General features: G+C 46.0%; 1 protein-coding gene across 2 annotated transcripts in view; it reads right to left on the reverse strand.

Moving 5' to 3' along the window:
• MYO7B (myosin VIIB) overlaps positions 1 to 18,051 on the reverse strand; it is a 523,403-nt gene extending 505,352 nt beyond the window's left edge. Inside the window, exon 1 of one of the 2 annotated variants that reach the window (XM_077488413.1) lies at positions 18,010 to 18,051. The gene's annotated coding sequence lies outside the window, so the exon portion shown is untranslated. Of the gene's footprint in view, positions 1 to 577; positions 665 to 18,009 lie in introns of those variants that run through there. The other variant, XM_077488412.1, reaches the window with a different exon arrangement.
• Positions 18,052 to 19,820: the final 1,769 nt, after the last annotated feature.

The raw sequence follows: 19,820 nt of genomic DNA on the forward strand, positions 1-19,820 counted from the left end.
TTAATATTTGCCAATGTTGCAAACAACACAAAAGGCCTCCTTTGTAAAACCATAACTTGAAACGCTCAAATGTTTTAAAGCCTGGGTAATTTTATTGTTCAAACCATGTCAGAAGGTTGATGCAGAATAAATACTTAACTGTGTTGCTGTTTATTGCTCTTATCATTTGGTAGAGATATTGACTTATGTTCTACAGATGCGACTCTCCCTAATCCCTATTTTTAAAGATTTACCCTGTTTCTTAGCAATATTTGCACAATATAATTCTAATATAATAATGAATGCAAGCCTCATTTTCAAGATGTCATTTTAATGCTGCTAAGAAGTAAAAACGATATTTAGCAGACAAAGACACTCTAACTACTAATCTAGCCACACATTGCTTCCCATTTTGCTAAGCCTGTGTATTTAGAATTGCATACCAAACAGTATAACACTTTGGAAATCTATGGTGGTGTGTCCGAAGTTGAAGATGAGCAAGTACAAAATGTAGCACACTCCATTCCCTTGAAATGAGATATGTTTTTTATCACTAAGTAAAATGCACTTTTCTATATTATATAAAGTTTTTCTTTACCTTATGTGTGCTTCTCAGCCAAGATTCCCAGGAAAAGGATTTACATGTCACTGCTCACTGTCTCATTTATCGCTGGACTTTACCCTCCTTGCTAGCAGGCTAATTCCTGTTCCTTGCCTCATTTACATAGCCATAAATTAATGGCTGTTAACCATTTCAGATGTGTTGTGTAACATTACTAGTCATGTTTCATGAAAAATTAAACTAGGTTGAAAGGTCTGCACCTAGGTCTTCTTTTACAAATGTTTTATTGAAGATTACAGAGTTTGGGATGGCAAACACATGGGGAGACAAAAACATCATGCAGACATTAACATACTATGAAGTATAGTATATATTAAGAGGTCAAAAATTGGGAGAGATCAAAGTGTCTAGGAGGGGTAAGGGTTTAAGGTGTGGCCTGACTATTAGCAGATTCAGAAGAAAAGAAGGGGCCATGTAACAAGAAAGGATGCAACACTGAGAGCTCTCATAGAGAAAATGGGGGGAGGGGGGGAAGGTAGATGGACATTAGGGTTAGGTAGGGGCAGAAGTCAGAGAAGGAATAAAAGGAATTAAGCTTGGAGAAGTGAGTGGTAGGCTGGAAAGAAAGAAGTAGGAGAAATTAGGAAAAAAACGGGGAGGGGGGATTGAGGGACGACCGGTTGTCTTTTATTCAAATTGCTAGTAAGAAATACTTAGGAGCGGTGGGTTGTGTATATGACATCCAGATAAAGACTTCTTCACAACAGCAGCAGAACAGAGCAATGTCCCTTAGCATACAGTTGTTCTCATAAGTTTACATACCCTGCCAGAATTTATGCCTTCTTGACCATTTTTCAGAGAATATGGATGATAACCCAAAAACTTTTCTTTCACTCATGGTTAGTGTTTGGCTGAAGCCATTTATTATCAATCAACTGTTTTTACTCTTTTTAAATCATAATGGCGACACAAACTACCCTGATCAAAAATTTACATACCCCAGTTCTTAATACCGTGTATTGCCCCCTTTAACATCAATGACAGCTTGATGTCTTTTGTGGTATTTGTAGGGTGAGGCTCTTTATCTTCTCAGATGGTAAAGCTGCCCATTCCTCTTGGCAAAAGCCTCCAGTTCCTGTAAATTCTTGGGCTGTCTTGAATGAACTGCAAGTTTGAGATCTCCCCAGAGAGGCTCAATGATATTGAGGTCAGGAGACTGAGATGGTCACTCCAGAACCTTCACTTTATTCTGCTGTAGGCAATGACAGGTCAACTTGGCCTTGTGATTTGGATCATTGTCATGTTGGAATGTCCAAGTACGTCCCATGCGCAGCTTCCTGGTTGAGGAGTGCATGTTCCTCCAGTATTTTTGATATTCATCTTGCCAACAATTTTGACCACATTTCCTGTGCCTTTGTAGCTCACACATCCCCAAAACATCAGAGATCCACCTCTGTACCTTTCATCATAGGCCTTGTTGACTCCTCTCCAAATGTAGCGTTTATGGTTGTGGCCAAAAAGCTCAGTTTTGGTCTCATTACTCCAAATTACTTTGTGCCAGAAGGTTTGAGGCTGGCCTTTGTGCTGTTTGGCGTATTATAAGCAGGATACTTTGTGGCATTTGCATAGTAATGGCTTTCTTCTGGCGACTCGACCATGCAGCCCATTTTTCTTGAAGTGCCTCCTTATTGTGCATCTCGAAACAGCCACACCACATGTTTTCAGAGAGTCCTGTATTTCACCTGAATTTATTTGTCGGTTTTTCTTTGCATCCTGAACAATTTGCCTAGCAGTTGTGGGTGAAATTTTAGTTGGTCTACCTGACCTTGGTTTGGTTTCAACTGAACCCCTCATTTTCCACTTCTTGGGATTCTCAATTCCTTGGATATATGTTTTTTGTTTAATATCGGTTTATTGAAGAAGGGAACAGGCAGAACATACAAGGGTATTCAGAACAGTCATTTGTACAATGAACAGGAGCTCACATACTCATGGGATCTAACATATAAACAGAACATATCCAAAGGTTTTTAAGAGCATGAAGATTTCATAAAAAAGGATCTACAGCCAGTGACCTGAGTGGAGGCCTAGATCTAGATGGGCATTAGAGCCAACAGAGACATAATCACGTGACTTATTATTGGTTATTAGTTGTAATTAAAGAAAGTAACAGACAATGAGCAAAAGGGGAGAAAAAGAAAAAAGGGGGGGAGGCAGGAGGGTATGGGGGGGGGGGGGTGCTGGTAAATGCATCAACGATCAGGAGATAAGCCCATATATATCAACAACAGCATGTTATTTACTTAAATTTGTGTTGGTGGATAAGTTCAGATAGTCGTATTACTAGGTTGCACATCTTGTGGTGTTGTGGAAATGGTCTCCTGGTAGCAAGAGGTGTAAGTAAATTCAATCCATGGGGTCCAAGTTAATGTATGGGATTTAATGTCTCCTCTGGCAATATGGGTAAGGTCTTCTATCAGACAGACCTCACTGAACTTATGTAGCCAGATCTTTATGGGTGGAATTAATGGCTGGCCCCAGAAGGCCGGTATGAGAGCCTTAGCTGCTTTCAGAAAGCAAGTGGTGGGTAATACTTTATACATTTATACTTGCCAATTGGCTCAGGACTGGAATAAAAAAGTGTTGACCAGGGGTCATTAGGAAGGTGGATGTCTGTTATCAGGTGTATCATCCTGAGAATGTCGGCCCAATAAGGGTGGATTAGAGGGCAGGTCCACCAAATGTGAGCGTGAGTAGCATTGTTTCCACAGTTCCTGCAACATAACGGGGATCTGGAGGGGAACAATCGGTGCAACTTGGAGGCAGTATAATGCCATCTAGCGAGTAGTTTGTAGTTGGTTTCCATCATTCTCTAGGCTAAGGAGGAAACATGTGCAAGCTGTAGGATTTTATCCCTTTGCTTATTGGTAATAGGGGATTCAAGGAGAAATTCCAGATATGAAGGGCATTGTAGTTCATGAAGGGCTTTGTAGAACTGCAAAACCGCAGTGTAGCGGAGGGTCCTTGTGGTAGAACAAGAGTTCAATCCCATTTAGATCTGGTATACCTCGTAGTGACTGTGGGAATGTCAGGAGGAAGCATTAAATCTGGTTATATCTCCATTTGTCCATAAATGTGATGGGCTTTGGGCCCAGTATCTCAGATAGTGGCTTGAGGTTGTTTGAACAGAGGACATGGTGAAGCAGGTGGGGTTCCTCTGGTACCCAAGTTTTCAACCCCGGATCCATGGAACCAGGCAAAAAGTGATTGTGGTGCAGAAGCGGCATCAGGGGGGAGTCGTATGACCAGGAGAATCTTTTGTGTAGTGCATCCCATATGTCAAGGGAAGAGGTGGTGATGGGTGAGGCATATGTGGATATGGCTCTGGAAGAGCGGGGTATCCACTGGAAAATTGGTAAGTCTGAACCACATAAGGCATATTCTAGTTGGACCCATAGTTTGGAAGAGGTAGCGTACTTAAAATCAGCCACACGTGATAAAACAACCATTTGGTAATACACTTTAAGATTTGGTAGAGCCAACCCCCCAGAGCACTTGGAGCAGTAGAGTACCACTCTGGGATGGCTGGGTCTCCAAATGAAGCAAGAGATCTCCGTTTGAAGTATAGAAAAGAACCTTATAGGAACACCCAATGGTAGCATTTGAAAAATAAAGAGTATGCGGGGCAAGATGTTCATTTTAGTGATGTTTATTTTACCTAACCAGGAGTGGGATAAGTGAGACCAACTCCAGAAGTCTGCTCTAATCTTATTCAATAGGGGGATATAATTATGCTTGAAAAGAGAATGGAGGCTGGGGGTGAGATTTATGCCCAGGTATTTTATGCTCTTTGTTTCCCAGCAGAAAGGAAAGAGAGGTTTTAGTTGGTTGGCTTCTGAGCAGGAGATATGTTTAGGATCTCTGATTTAGATTACAGATGTCTAAATGTGGCCAGAAAAGGTTCTAGGGTGATGGCAAAGAGGAGGGGGGATAGGGGGCAACCTAGTCTGGTACCATTATATAGAGTAAATGGGTCGCTTAGAGAGCTGTTAATACGAATATGTGCCGATCGGTGAGAGTACAGGGAAGAAATGCGATGGTACATCTTGGGCCCCAAACCAAAATAGCGTAGGGTTGTCTTAAAATAATCCCAGCCCACCCTATTGCTATTGCTTTTTCCGCATCAGTGCAGAGGAGAAGAAGACTTTGGCATAAAGTTTAGTGTCTATATTTAGTAAAAAGATGGGTCTGTAGCTACTACACAGGGTAGAATCTTTATCGGGTTTAGGGATAACTGTAATATGGGCAGAGAGGGATTCCTGGCGTAAACCTAATGTGTTGGAAATTGAGTTGGCGGTGAGAGTAGGATGTCACTAAATGTTCTGTAGTGTAGAACCATAAACCCATCTGGGCCAGGGGCTTTACCTGTGGGTGACGATTTTAGTGCGGTTTGGAATTCTTCAATAGAGAAGTCTGTTTCCATAGTTCTAAGGACCGTTCGGGAGAGTTTGGGAAGTTTTGCCGCTTTCACATAAGAGTATGCATTTGCGTTTCTCTTTCCGAGATAGGTATGCTAAGCCGCCTTTAACGTTGTAAAGGTCAGCTGTCATGAAAAGGTCCACCCTTTGGTGGCGCTGTTGGTCTCTTGGATTGCAGTACCAGTTTCCACCAGCGGGCATCTTCTAACACCCAGGGCTTGTAATAAGAGGACCTACCTCCTGGTGGCACTGTTGGATCCTTGGGCTGTAGTACCGGTGCCCACCAGTGGGTGTACTCTGGCAGTGTGGAGCAGACAGCACCTTCTGCGCTCAGCTGTTACGTGAGGTTAATCATTGGTAGTCTTATAAATACCCGGCAAGCCCTCACATGCTTGCCTTGGTATCGCTCTCTCCATGTGCCCTGACCTTGTTGCCTGAACTTGGACCTTGAGCCTGTATCCACCTGACCTGATCCCTCCTGATCCTGAGCCCATCCTGGACCTGTCCCTCTTGTCTCCTGTTACCTAAGATCCCTGCTCTGCAGCCCATCCATCCGTCCTCTCCCTCTCCTGCTGGTTCCCCTTCCTTACCCATCTACTGATTCCCCGGTGTATGACCTCGGCCTGGCTTTTGTTGACGACTCTGGTATTTCCCATTTATTGTATATATTACTTGTTGTTTGTGGTTGGTAGTGCACTGTTTGTTTTCATTTTGTCATTTATAATAAACACTTTTGTTATTTCACCTACATGCGTTTTTGGTTTAGCTAAGCCACAACATTCCAGCCCTGTCATTAATCACCTGCCTTCCCAAGTATCTATCTCCTCATTGCCTATGGCAACCTCAGCTACAGCACAGTTTACTCTACTTCCTACCAAATGCTACTATCCTGTCACCAAGTGTAGCACCTATCCTGCCTTCAATCCACCTGCCTCTTCTTCACCACCTGAAACAATCCCACAAAACCCACCTCCTGCCATGGTTCCTTGGTCTTCCTTTTGCCCAGATACTTTTTTTTCTTACAGCCCTGCACCTACATACAAAGCTGCAGTGGCTAAGTCAAAAAAGAAACAAAAGTTCTTTCCGACCCACACAATCCTGCCAGTAACCCAACCCGCCTCCGCACCAACCAACCCGGTCCAGCCTGCATGCATGCCAGTTGTACCCGGTGGCCCACCTAAGCCTGATGTCCCAGTTCCAGCTACCCAGCCTGACGTCCCAGTTCCAGCTACCCAGCCTGACGTCCCAGTTCCAGCTACCCAGCCTGACGTCCCAGTTCCAGCTACCCAGCCTGACGTCCCAGTTCCAGCTACCCAGCCTGACGTCCCAGTTCCAGCTACCCAGCCTGACGTCCCAGTTCCAGCTACCCAGCCTGACGTCCCAGTTCCAGCTACCCAGCCTGACGTCCCAGTTCCAGCTACCCAGCCTGACGTCCCAGTTCCAGCTACCCAGCCTGACGTCCCAGTTCCAGCTACCCAGCCTGACGTCCCAGTTCCAGCTACCCAGCCGGACGTCCCAGTTCCAGCTACCCAGCCAGACGTCCTAGTGTCTGCCCTCCAGTCCAAAGTGCCAGCCTTCCAGTCTGATGTCCTGTCGCCTGCCTTCCAGTCCAAAGTGTCAGCCTTCCAGTCTGATGTCCTGTCGCCTGCCTTCCAGTCCAAAGTGCCAGCCTTCCAGTCTGATGTCCTGCTGCCTGCCTTCCAGTCCAACGTGCCAGCCTTCCAGTCTGATGTCCTGCTGCCTGCCTTCCAGTCCAACGTGCCAGCCTTCCAGTCTGATGTCCTGCTGCCTGCCTTCCAGTCCAACGTGCCAGCCTTCCAGTCTGATGTCCCACTGCCTACCCTCCAGTCCAACGTGCCAGCCTTCCAGTCTGATGTCCTGCTGCCTGCCTTCCAGTCCAACGTGCCAGCCTTCCAGTCTGATGTCCTGCTGCCTGCCTTCCAGTCCAACGTGCTAGCTTTCCAGTCTGATGTCCTGCTGCCTGCCTTCCAGTCTGACGTGCCAGCCCTCCAGTCTGATGTCCTGCTGCCTGCCTTCCATTCCAATGTGTCGGCTTCCCAGTCTGCTGTACCAGCTTCCCAGCCTGATGTGCCAGATTTCCAGATTGATGTCTCTGCTTCCAAGCCTGATGTTCCGGCTTCCCAGTCTGATGTTCCGGCTTCCCAGATTGATGTCTCTGCTTCCCAGCCTGATGTGCCAGCCTTCCAGTTTGATGTCTCTGCCTCCCAGTTTGATGTGCCAGATTTCCAGTCTGATGTGCCAGCTTCCCAGATTGATGTCTCTGCTTCCCAGCCTGATGTGCCAGCCTTCCAGTTCGATGTCTCTGCCTCCCAGTCTGATGTGCCGGATTTCCAGCCTGATGTGCCAGCTTCCCAGCCTGATGTGCCAGCTTCCCAGATTGATGTCACTACTTCCCAGCCTGATGTGCCAGTCTTCCAGTTTGATGTTCCGGCTTCCCAGTCTGATGTGCCAGATTTCCAGCCTGATGTGCCAGCTTCCCTGCCTGATTTGCCAGCTTCCCAGATTGATGTCTCTTCTTCCCAGCCTGATGTGCCAGCCTTCCAGTTTGATGTTCCTGCTTCCCAGTCTGATGTGCCAGCCTTCCAGTTCGATGTCTTTGCCTCCCAGTCTGATGTGCCGGATTTCCAGTCTGATGTGCCAGCTTCCCAGCCTGATGTTTGGATACTGGTGTTCCAGTCTGAAGTGCCCGTGTCTCAGCCTGAAGTTTCGGTGCCCGTTACCCAGTCTGCGGAGTCGGTGCCCGTTACCCAGTCTGCGGAGTCGGTGCCCGTTACCCAGTCTGCGGAGTTGGTGCCCGTTACCAAGTCTGCGGAGTCGGTGCCCGTTACCCAGTCTGTGGAGCCGGTGCCTGCTACCCAGTCTTCTGAACCAGTGTCCATTACCTGGCCTGTTAAGCTTGTGCCCGTTATTCAGCGTGCCGGACTAGTGCCTGGTGTCCAGATCGCTGAGCCGGGGCCCGTTACTCAGCTTGCTGAGCCAGTGCCTGTGATCCAGCTTGCCCTTACAGTACTTGCTGTTCAGCCTAAGGACCCAGAGATTGCTGCCCAGCTCGACGACCCGGTGATTGCTGCCCAGCTCGACGACCCGGTGATTGCTGCCCAGCTCGACGACCCGGAGCCCGCTGTCTGCCCTGATGTGGCCGCTGTCTGCCCTGATGTGGCCACTGTCCGGTTTGAAGTATCCGCTGCCCACCTTGAAGTACCCGGTACCCAGCTTGACGTGCCCTCATCCGTTGTGCAGTTTAAGGCCATTAACTTTGGACAATTACACCTAGTTGGAGCGTCCGGAGGCCGCTCCTTTGAGGCGGGGTACTGTCATGAAAAGGTCCACCCGTTGGTGGCGCTGTTGGTCTCTTGGATTGCAGTACCAGTGTCCACCAGCGGGTGTCTTCTAACACCCAGGGCCTGTAATAAGAGGACCTACCTCCTGGTGGCACTGTTGGATCCTTGGGCTGTAGTACCGGTGCCCACCAGCGGGTGTACTCGGGGGAGTGTGGAGCAGACAGCACCTTCTGCGCTCAGCTGTTACGTGAGGTTAATCATTGGTAGTCTTATAAATACCCGGCAAGCCCTCACATCCTTGACTTGGTATCGCTCTCTCCATGTGCCCTGATCTTGTTGCCTGAACTTGGACCTTGAGCCTGTATCTACCTGACCTGATCCCTCCTGATCCTGAGCCCATCCTGGACCTGTCCCTCTTGTCTCCTGTTACCTAAGATCCCTGCTCTGCAGCCCATCCATCCGTCCTCTCCCTCTCCTGCTGGTTCCCCTTCCTTACCCATCTACTAATTCCCCGGTGTATGACCTCGGCCTGGCTTTTGTTGACGACTCTGGTATTTCCTATTTATTGTATATATATTACTTGTTGTTTGTGGTTGGTAGTGCACTGTTTGTTTTCACTTTCTTATCGTTTATAATAAACACTTTTGTTATTTCACCTACATGCGTTTTGGGTTTCCTCTGTGCAGGTCACACAGTCTGGTCTAATAATTCCCTGATATCAGCATAGAACTCTCTGAAGGCTTTAGAGATTTGAGGGGTGGTGTGTGCCATTTCACCAGTTAGGAGTTTTATTTTGGGGATAAAAGATTGTGTCTTTGTTACATGGAGGGTTCTAGCTAGTTGTTTGCTGGGTTTGTTCCCCCATTCATAGAATTTCTGCAAAATAAGGGGAAATTTATTTTTTGTTTCCAAGTATAGGAGGGCTTTAAGCTCTTCTCTTTTGAGTGTAAGGGCTTCAAGGTGTGTAATGATAGCTTGTGTTGTTTGTCTAAGTCCGTGACCTGTTGAAGAACTTTAAGTTGTTGACCATGCTCTCTTTTTTCCTGACACCTAATTCAATGAGTCTACCTCTCCTCGTAGCCTTATGGGCTTCCCATAGAATCGAGGGGGCCGTTTCGGGAGATGCATTCTCAGAGTCAGGGATGAAGATAACATGGAGACTTTAGTTGGGTTGGAGAGGAGAGAGTCATTGAGTTTCCAATCATAGGTGCGTTGAGGCAAAGTGGGCATGGCCAAGCGCATGAAAATAGATGCAATGCCTATAGAGACCGAAAGCAGAAGAGGGAGGTGGAAGTGATCTATAGAGAAATTTCTATTCTGGAGTAGGATTGATGTATTTTGGAGAAATGGGAATAGTCTTTATCTTTGGGTTGAATTAAATTCCACACATCTATCAGTTGAAGTTCAAGAAATCTTTTTTTTTTTAACATGGGCTAGGCGTTTAAATGGGATATTCGAGCGACCCTGTGAGGTGTCAATAATGGGGTCTAGTGGCATATTTAGATCTCCTGCCAGGATAATAACCCCTTCCGCGAAGTGCGATAGTTTAGAGAGAGTTTGGGTAATAAAGGCGGGTTGGTTGTGGTTTGGACTATAGATATTCGCTAGGGTGCATTGAGTGTTGCCTATAATGTCATTGAGAAAGAGAAAGTGGCCATAATCATAAGTTAACATGTCAGTGAGTCGAAAGGCTACACTGCTTCTGAACCGAATGGCCACTTGACCGGGTTGAATGTGTCAAGTGTGTCTCTTGAAGAAAGGCAATGGAGCAGGAAGATTTTTTCAGTTCCCACAGTACTTAATGCCTTTTCCCAGCTACATTTAGGCCCCTTACATTATATGAAGCGACCATGGTATCAGCGGTGTATAGACCCTCAGCTCCTGAAACCATTTATACCATCAAAGAAGGGGGGGGGAGGAGGGGGTGTGGGTTAGGAGGGAGTGAGGAGAAAGGGGATAAACCTGGAGAGGAAAAAGAAAGAGAGGAAACATGTATAGAGTAGACAATTACAGTCTAAAAAGCTAAAAGGGATCAGAAGGTAAATGCACAGAATCCTGCTGTCTAGGGAGAGTCTGACAATCATTGTGTGTGGGCTGCCCACACTCACCAACCCCAAAAGGTGGGGGCGCAAGGAACATAGGAAAAGGTAAAAACAGCATTCAGGGCCCCGTCAGCATGCGTCCTATGTAATGCATATGAACAAAACAAACTCTAGCAATGCTAAAACATGAACTACATAATATAAGTGAAGCGAACCACAGTAAGTAATATTTCAACAACGTAGTAAGGAGTAGGGGAAAAACCTGGGTTAGTGTCCGATATCAATCAGGCATCCGTGCTCTAGAAGCGAGCTGAGATGGATAGGTGGTGCAAAGCAAGAAAAAAAAAAACTTGTGGACAGTGCAACCGCCACAGTAACTGTGAGCGCAAAGGGGATATGTAGAGAGCATCTCATCCATTTTTCTGGGAAGAGCCCGGTGTAGCTGTGTGCCTCTTTTTAGAGGGGGTCCCATAACGTTGGTATTGAGTATCCTGGGAGATCCATTTGAGGAATGTCGAGGTCACAGGGGAAGTTAGGGAGTTCCTCAGGGAATCGGAGTGTGAAAGAGCAGCCATTTTTAGTAGCAATCAAGCATGCGAGGAAGCCTCACCTGTAGATGACCCCATCTGTTCTCAGTTGCTCTAGGAGGCTCTGCGACGCTCCAAGTTTCCTTCGAGAGGTCAGGGAAAATGTTAATAACGGCCCCGTCAAAGTCAATGTTTGGGGTGCTCTGCAATTTGACCATAATGCCGTTTTTATCTTCAAAATAGCGAAGGCAGCAAATAACATCCCTGGGTAGGTCAGTGGTAACATTGCATGGTCTCAAAGCGTGGTGAACACGATCAAATCTTAACGGGTCATTGACAGGGTTACCAAGAATGGTGTTCAGGATACCGCGGACTGAGATCGTTATCTCTGGTTGCCTCTGGCAACCTCCGGAAATGCTGATTGTTCCTGCGATTTTACTTATACAGTGAGGAGCGGTGGGCAAATGCTAAGTGGATGACGGTTTATTTCAGTTCTTTAATGGGTGCCTTCTGTGAGTATTGGCGCTGCTCTGTGTTCTCAATTCTGGCTAGCAGGTGTGACATGTCTGATCTCACTGCTGTGATTTCTTTCTTAATGGATTTCTCCATGCTATGGAACATACATGAGAGTTCTTTTTTTTAGCCCACTCACCAGGGACAACATTGTGGGGTCAGCCAGGGATCCAGGGTCTTCCATGAGCTCTGAGCAGCAGGAGAATACTGGAGAGCTCTCCCGAACGGATGCCGCGCTTGAGAAGGGAGATGCAATCGACTTCAAGGATCAGACCTGTCCACTCCGCATGGCAGGGCTAGATGTTTCCACGGCCAGGTACCGCTTGATGGAGCCTGTGGGGGGTCGTTGCATGACCGAGCCTTTCCCGGACCACTTACCGAGTGCTGAGCAGGGTCTTTATGTTTTAGTTGGCATTGCCAGAGGGTTTTAGGCCGATGGCTGGACGGAGATCTCCTTAGACACGTCTGCTCAGCGCCAAGCGTAGGCCATGGGTATCTTTTTTATATGCATTTCCTGTTTTATACAGTTCCACTACCTTTTCTTACAGATCCTTTAACAATTCTTTTGCTTTCCCCATGACTTAGAATCCAGAAGTGTCAATGCAGCACTGGATGAAAGATGCAAGGATCTGTCAAGAGTCCAGAAACGCATTGACTTTTTATGCCCACACACACACACACACACACTAATTACAAGCAAACAGATCACAGGTGAGGATGGTTGCCTTTAAGAGCCATTCAAACCCCTTTGTGTCAACTTCTGTGCATGTCATCAGACCAAAATCACCATGGTATGTAAACTTTTGATCAGGGTCATTTGGGTGTCTGTTGCCATAATGATTTAAAAAGAGTAAACACAGCTGATTGATAATAAATGGCTTCAGCCAAACACTAACCATGATTTAAAGAAAAGTTTTTGTGTTATTGTTCATATTCTCTGAAAAGTAGAAAAGAAATCATAAATTCTGCCAGGGTATGTAAACTGTAGGTGTGCACAGCCAATTGCCTTAGGATGTGCACCGAAGAGCTCAAAGGCACGTGTGTGTGTGCATATGTTTGTTTGTTTATATTTATTTATAGTGCATACACACACCTCCAGGTGCATCTCAAAAAATTTGAATCAAAAAGTTAATTTATTTCAGCTATTCAATTCAAAAAGTGAAACTCATATTTTATAAAAATACGTTATACACAGTGATATATTGTTAGTGAAAACCCAAAATTGAATATCTCAGAAAATTATAATATTATACAAGACCAATAAAAAAATTGAATACAGAAATGTTGGCATACTGAAAAGTATGTACGGTATAATATGCACTATACCAATACTTGGTCGGGGCTCCTTTTGCATGAATTACTGCGTCAGTGTGGCAGGCTGAGGTGTTACGGAAGCCCAGATTGCTTTGACAGCAGTTTGCAGCTTGTCTGCATTGTTGGGTCTGGTGTCTCTCATCTTACTCTTATCCCACAATATCCCACAGATACTCTATGGGTTTTAGTCAGGCAAGTTTTCTGGCAAATCAAGCACAGTGGTACCATGACCATTAAACCAAGTATTTGTATTTTTGGCAGTGTGGGCAAGTGCCAAGTCCTGCTGGAAAATTAAATCAGCATCTCCATAAAGATGGTCAGCAGAGGGAAGCATGAAGTGCTCTAGAATTTCCTGGTAGAGGGCTGCACTTTGGCCTTGATAAAACACAGTGGACCAAAACCAGCAGCTGACGTGGCTCCCCAAATCATCACTGACTGTGTAAAATTGTGCATTACATTTGGAAAACAAGGTCCCAGAGTCTGGAGGAAGAGTGGAGAGCCACAGAATCCAAGTTGCATGAGGTCCAGTGTAAAGTTTTCACAGTCAGTGATATTTAGGTAGCTTTGTCATCCGCTGGTGTTGGTCCACTGTGTTTTCTCAAGTCCAAAGTCAGCCCTCTACCAGGAAATTCTAGAGCACTTCATGCTTCCCTCTGCTGACCAGCTTTATGGATATGCTGAGGTTGACTATCTTTTAGGTGGACTATCTCGGTACTGATACAATAACACGTACATGAAATAAAAATAAAAATTGTAATACATATAAAACATACATATTGTTCATTGTTAAAAATAGGAATTACACCACGAAAAACTAACAACTAAAGGGTCCCCCCGACATATTTTCTGAGAGAGTGTCAATAAGGGGATCTCCTTAATGTTTTCAAATGGCGGATTCTGAAACACAGAGAGCACCAGATTCAAATCCCACGGAGGCAGCAGTGGTCGAACCGGAGGGGCCACATCATATATTGAGCCCCCCTGAACAAACATACTAACCAATGAATGAGTCGCCAAAGGTCGCTGAAAAAATACAGCCAAAGCCGATACCTGCCCCTTAATGGTGCTTAAGGCAAGTTTCTGATCCACGCCTCGCTGTAAAAACAGCAGGATCCTGGAAACTGCATATGAACGCGGACGCCACCCCATCTCCTCACACATGGAGATGTAGGCCTTCCACGATGATAAATCTTCAGAGAAGATGACTTCCGTGCCCTCAGCATAGTGTAGATTACTGAATCTGACAGACCTCAGTCCCTTAGCATCTGGCTTTCAACAGCCATGCCGTTAAAGCCAGCGACTGTAAAGCAGGATGAAGTATTGGACCTTGTGACAGAAGGTGCTCTCACATCAGCAGCCGCCAAGGAACATCCGCCACCATTTGTACTATGTTGGTGTACCAAGGACGCCAAGGCCAATCTGGGGCAATCAGAATCACCGGAATCCCCTAGGCCTTCACTCTGCGAAGCAGACGTGATAGAAATTTGGGTAGGGGAAAGGCATAAATCAGCCGATAATGCCCTCATGGAGCCACCAATGCATCTGCCATGTCTGCCCAGGGATCTTTTGACCTGGCCACGAACCTTCATACCTTCTGACTGAGTCGAGAAGCCAGGAGATCCACATCTTAGGAGAGAAGATAAGGAGGTGAGGTGGCCCCCGAATTGACCCCCCAGGGAATGCCCAGCTGCTCCCCCCACCGAAGCAGGGAGAGCCGTACTTACCAGTCCTGAAGAGCTATGAGACATTCTGTGCTAGCCAACTCCTGCGCAGTTACAGGGAAGGTTACTGGCCCGGTATACTGTGATCCAGACATCAGTAGCCCGGTCATATGTATACCCCGGAGCATTGAAGCTCACCGACCACCTCTGGAGCATGAGGTATGTCGTGGCCTGCCGAGCCATAGGTGCGGCCTACTCACGCTCGATTGCCGGACTGGGGAGACTACAAGGATTTCCTTAACCAGCCCGTCACCCAGCCAGCAGTTGATAGAAGATCTCAGGATCTCTCATCTTGCGCAAAAAGCAGCAAACCTGCAGCAAAAACATGGACCGAGAGGCCCGCAGGGTTTCCTAGGTCATTCTCCTTGCTAGGCAAAATAAAAACTGAAGCTGCTAGGAACAGTGGGAAGGGTTGATAGCACGGGGCCCGCTCCTCCGGGCGGGATTAAAGTTCTGTGTACTGTGTAACAATTTTGCCTAGTTTCTCCTAATGGCAGGCTATAAAACCCATTTAGTTACAGAGAGGAGCTGTGTTGGTCGGTGAATATAAGAAAAATTATTTTTTTCAATTTTTTTTAATATGTATTCAAAATACAAAACAAAGCAGTAAAAAAAGATGTAGCCAAATTTGCTACCCTATCTGTTCCGACAAAAACAATGCATAATATGTTAGGGTAGACTACAAAAGATATATTATGCAGGACCAAGACATTGCCAAAAGGCAAAAAGAAAATGCTCTGGGCTCAAGAGGGTTTAAAGCTGAAACTCAATCTAAATCAACATTAATTATATTTAATCCTTATGCTGCTAGCATTAGGAAAGAGATATAATGGCATATTATATTTTCTCATTTTAAACATTTTTTTTTTAATTTCTTAAGTTGCTTCCTGGTTTATGGACTTGGCCAAAATTTTGTTATACACCCCAGGAGTCTTCATGGGCATTTTTTTTCTCTTTTATATGGAGGAGGGAAGGAGAGGTTTTCTTTACTAAGCATACCCTCCTGCTGCTAAGCACACCCTCCTGCCTGCATGTCTGAGCTATGGGCCAATGAATTTCAGGAAGTAAATACATAAAAATAATCTGCTCTTACTCAAGATGGCCACAGCTAGAAAGGCTTGGGGGTTGTTTTTCAAAGCAACATATATAAATGCCAACAAATAAAGCATAGAGACATGGATGAAAGAGTACATTTGCTTTGCTTTTGCTTTGAATATTAAAAATCCTTTAAATAGAATTTTTAGTTTGTGGTGCTCAGATACAATTTAGTTCCACTTTAAAAGAGAAGTATGGGAATTTTTTTTTACCTAGGTGGATGCAGCATCAGTCCAATTCTGCATCTGTTCGCAGACGGCTCTAACACTGAGAACCGAGCGATCAAACACTGCTGATTGCTTGGTTCTCCAAGCTCCCTGAACAGAGAGCTGGTGAACTGTCAGTCACCGCTATCTGCTTTGCCCCCTCACGCTCACTGGAGCACTGGGATGTGGAGGGGGCGAGAGTGGCTGGCTCAGGCTCTCAGTGGCTCGCTGTGAGGCTGAGCCAGGCCGGGCAACCATCACAAATTGTGGGGCCCCTTTCACAGCTTTAGGCTTGCCCCCCCCAGCCTGACCGCCAACATTCTCCAGTGCCCGCTCACTGGCCGTCCCACTGAATCTGCTCACTAGCCATCCCACCAAGTCCTTTAGTGCCTCGGCCCCCTTCACACCTGTATACTCTCAGTCCCCCTCACACCTGTACGCTCTCAGCCCCATCTGTTGGTCTGCCAGAAAAGCACTTACTTACCAGTGGGGGCCGCTCATGCAGGGAGCAGGCAAGCCGCCCCCCTAATCCATGCACCCGGCCCCTAATCTACATGCTGGGCTTGGGACACATGGATTCCAGTTTCACGACGCGCTTCCTGATTGGCGGGGAGGAGATTTAGTGTGATTAATTTGCTATCGCTACACAACTGGGTGGGATCGGGACGCAGTGCTCTGTGCCCCGAGCTCACCCTTTTTTGAAGCCTATTAGGGTCTCTGGCACTAATCACATGCTTCAAAAAGACACCCCCCATTGGAATCCATAGACTGGCGTCCTGAATGTAGATCAGGGGGCCAGATGCATGAATGGGGGGTGGCACCTGTGTGCCCCTAATGAACAGGCCGCTACTGGTTGCCACTGTGGGTCCGCACCTGCCCCCGCAGCTGCAACCACCTGCACAGAAATACATGCTGCTGTTCAGCAGATGCGTGGGGGTATCAATAATCCTAATGGCACCCACATGCACTGGAAAACAGCGCAGTTTAACTGTACTGGGAACGGCACTGCACTTGTGGTTTCCATGTGGGCTGTTTTCAGAAAAAGTGCAGGGACCATTTCCTTGCATTTTCTGAAGGCACAACAGCCCTTTCAAATGAATCGGTTGTTGTGTCCAGGCAAAATGCGGCTTGGGGAGCCACGCAAGTGTGAATCTAGCCTTAGTCGTTCGTTATCCCCTCTGCTAGGTCTTTTTAATTTTTGTTATTTTGCCCAATGTTCCCTGTCATTATAAAGAACTGTTATTGTCTGCATATTTGCTGGATTAGGTTGCATTTACCACTGCCCTTTGGATGTCTGGATTTCCCTTCTTTAAATTTGTGTATTTAAAGAGGAAGTAAACGCTGATGAGTTTACTTCCTCTTTCATTCTCTGCAAAGGCAAAGCATAATGGACTACTATGCATCGCATAGTAGTCCATTATGTGTCACTTACCTGACACAGGAGCCAACGAAGTCGCCGCTGTCCCCTGTAGTCCGCCGCATCCATCTTCTTGGTGGGGTCTCGCAGCACCGCTGCTGTCATTCGGCGAAGCCGCAACGTCACTCCCGCACGGCAGCTCCGTCGTTGAGAATGCCGCGCTCAGTGCGCCTGCGCGCCGCTGTCTACGGCGCATGCGCCGTAGACAGCGGTGCCTGTTTTCGGGCAAATATCTCCTAAACCATATAGGTTTAGGAGATATTTCTTGGACCTACAGGTAAGCCTTAATCTAGGCTTACCTGTAGGTCAAAGTGGTTTGTAAGGGTTTACAACCACTTTAACTTGTGCAAGTTACTGCCATCTTATATTAACCACTTCAACCGTGGAAGGATTTACCCCCTTAATGACCAGACCATTTTTTGCGATACGTCACTGTGCCGCTTTAACTGACAATTGCGCAGTCGTGCGACGTTGTACTCAAACAAAATTGATGCTGTTTTTTTTTCTAGCAAATAGAGCTTTCTTTTGGTGGTATTTAATCACCTCTGCGGTTTTTATTTTTTGCACTATGAACAAAAAAGCCTGACAATTTTGGGGAAATTCTGCTATAATACATATCCAAAATAATAATAATTATGCACCAGTTTAGGCCAATATGTATTCTACATATTTTTGACTGGCAGGAACACCGGGTATTTCACACAAAGGATACAATACAAATAGAACAGGATAATTTCTCACACAAATATATGATACAGCAGGCACATAACAGGAAATGTTAGGGTAACATGTGCTTTATTGTGCCTAAATGTCAATCATCCATTTCCCACATATATACTATAACAATGCTTACCATAGTCCAGCTTCATAGTGACATCAGGATTGTACCAACAATCTCAGACTGACAATCTGAAATTTAAACCAAAAAAGTTAAACAAGGGAAGAGCTTATAAGCTTTACCTAATGTACTCCAAAGGTTCCATCTTATGCCGCATACACACGACCGGACTTTGACGGACTAGGTCCGACGGTCTTCCCGAAGGACTTTCGGAGGAGGTCAGATGGACCTCCTGAACGAACGGACTTGGACACACCTCCGTTTTAAAGGGGTTGTATAGGTAAATGTTTTTTCACCTTAATGCATTCTATGCATTAAGGTGAAAAAACATCTGACACTGCCTGCGCCTCCAGCCCCCCCCCGTTTTACTTACCTCACCCCTCGAAAGTCCCGCACTCGTCCCTCGACGTCCTTTCCACCATTCAGCCTGGCCGCTGATTGGCTGGTGTGGATGGATGGAAAGCAGCACAGCCATTGGCTCGTGCTGCTGTCAATCACATCCTCTGACGCAGAGCGCCAGGGCCGTGTGATACAGCGAGCGGCTATAGCCGCCGGCTGTATCACGGGAGCGCGCCCACAGATGCTTCTCACCATGAGAGGGAGCTCGCATGAACGTGAGAAGCACCTGTGGGAGGAAGCTGAGACAGCTGCAGAGGGACCCCAGAAGAGCAGGTTCGGGGCCACTCTGTGCAAAACGATCTGCACAGTGGAGGTAAGTATAACATGTTTGTTATTTAAAAAAAAAAAAAAATTCACTTTACAATCCCTTTAATACAGTAGTTTCTGATAGATTGGTTGAAATGATGCAGTTCTTTTACAAGTTTCCCTATCCCATTCACTGCAAATTTTCATTTCCATTTGCATTTAGGTAGTTCATAATAAATGGCTTTTCTAAGTTATAAAATGATGTGATAACAAAAATGACAGAAAATCAAATCGTCCACATGTATTGGTTACAGAATAAAATTATACATACTTTTTAGTGATTTCTAATTGTAGATTACTTAAAATTAGGAATGCACCGAAATTTTGGCTTCCAAAACATATCGCTGAAAATTGTGTTTTCGGCACATTGCCGAAAGAAAAACAATTGGCGATAATAATGCTGAAAATTGAGCATTCACAGTAGCGGTGCGCCACCGACATGTGACATCATGCATGTCCCTTGTGGTTAAGACTCTAGACTCGTGAGCAGGTTCCCCGCGGTGGAGACCCTGGAGTTCACTATCACTGGCGTTCGCTGTTGCTGGAGACGGCTGCATACAGAGCAGCACAGGGCATCGTCCCTCCTGGATGGCTACTATTACTAGTATACGCCGGTGAACATTCTCTTTAACTACTGACAGTGACAGACAATCCACCTAGTACTAGAGGGCCATCAATTAGATAGCATCCAGTTCTTCATATGTTATACTAATACTACACTGACAAGCGCATTAATTTTTTTAAACATGACAGTATGCACAATACAGCAATATACTACTGAATATATTATATCTCACAAATAGCATGCAATGAAATCAAATTCAATATATATTCTTTGGTACAATTCAGATGTACATTGCCGAAATAAAAACAACTGGCCATAATGATGCTGAAAATTGAGCATTCACAGTAGCGGTGCGAGGAACCAACGTGTGACATCATGCACGTTCCTTGTGGTTAAGACTCTAGACTCGTGAGCAGGTTCCCTGTGGTGGAGACCCTGGAGTTCACTATCACTGGCGTTCCCTGTTGCTGGAGTTGGGAGCACTTTCCCCGCGGACAATTCTCGTGGTTGAGACTAAATGCAGTTGTGACTCGGGAGACAGCTGCATACAGGGCTG

The sequence above is a fragment of the Lithobates pipiens genome, unplaced genomic scaffold, assembly GCF_037356315.1.
Source record: "Lithobates pipiens isolate NorthernLeopardFrog02 unplaced genomic scaffold, aLitPip1_a1.2 Scaffold_18, whole genome shotgun sequence".
In the NCBI taxonomy this organism is placed as follows: Eukaryota; Metazoa; Chordata; class Amphibia; order Anura; family Ranidae; genus Lithobates; species Lithobates pipiens.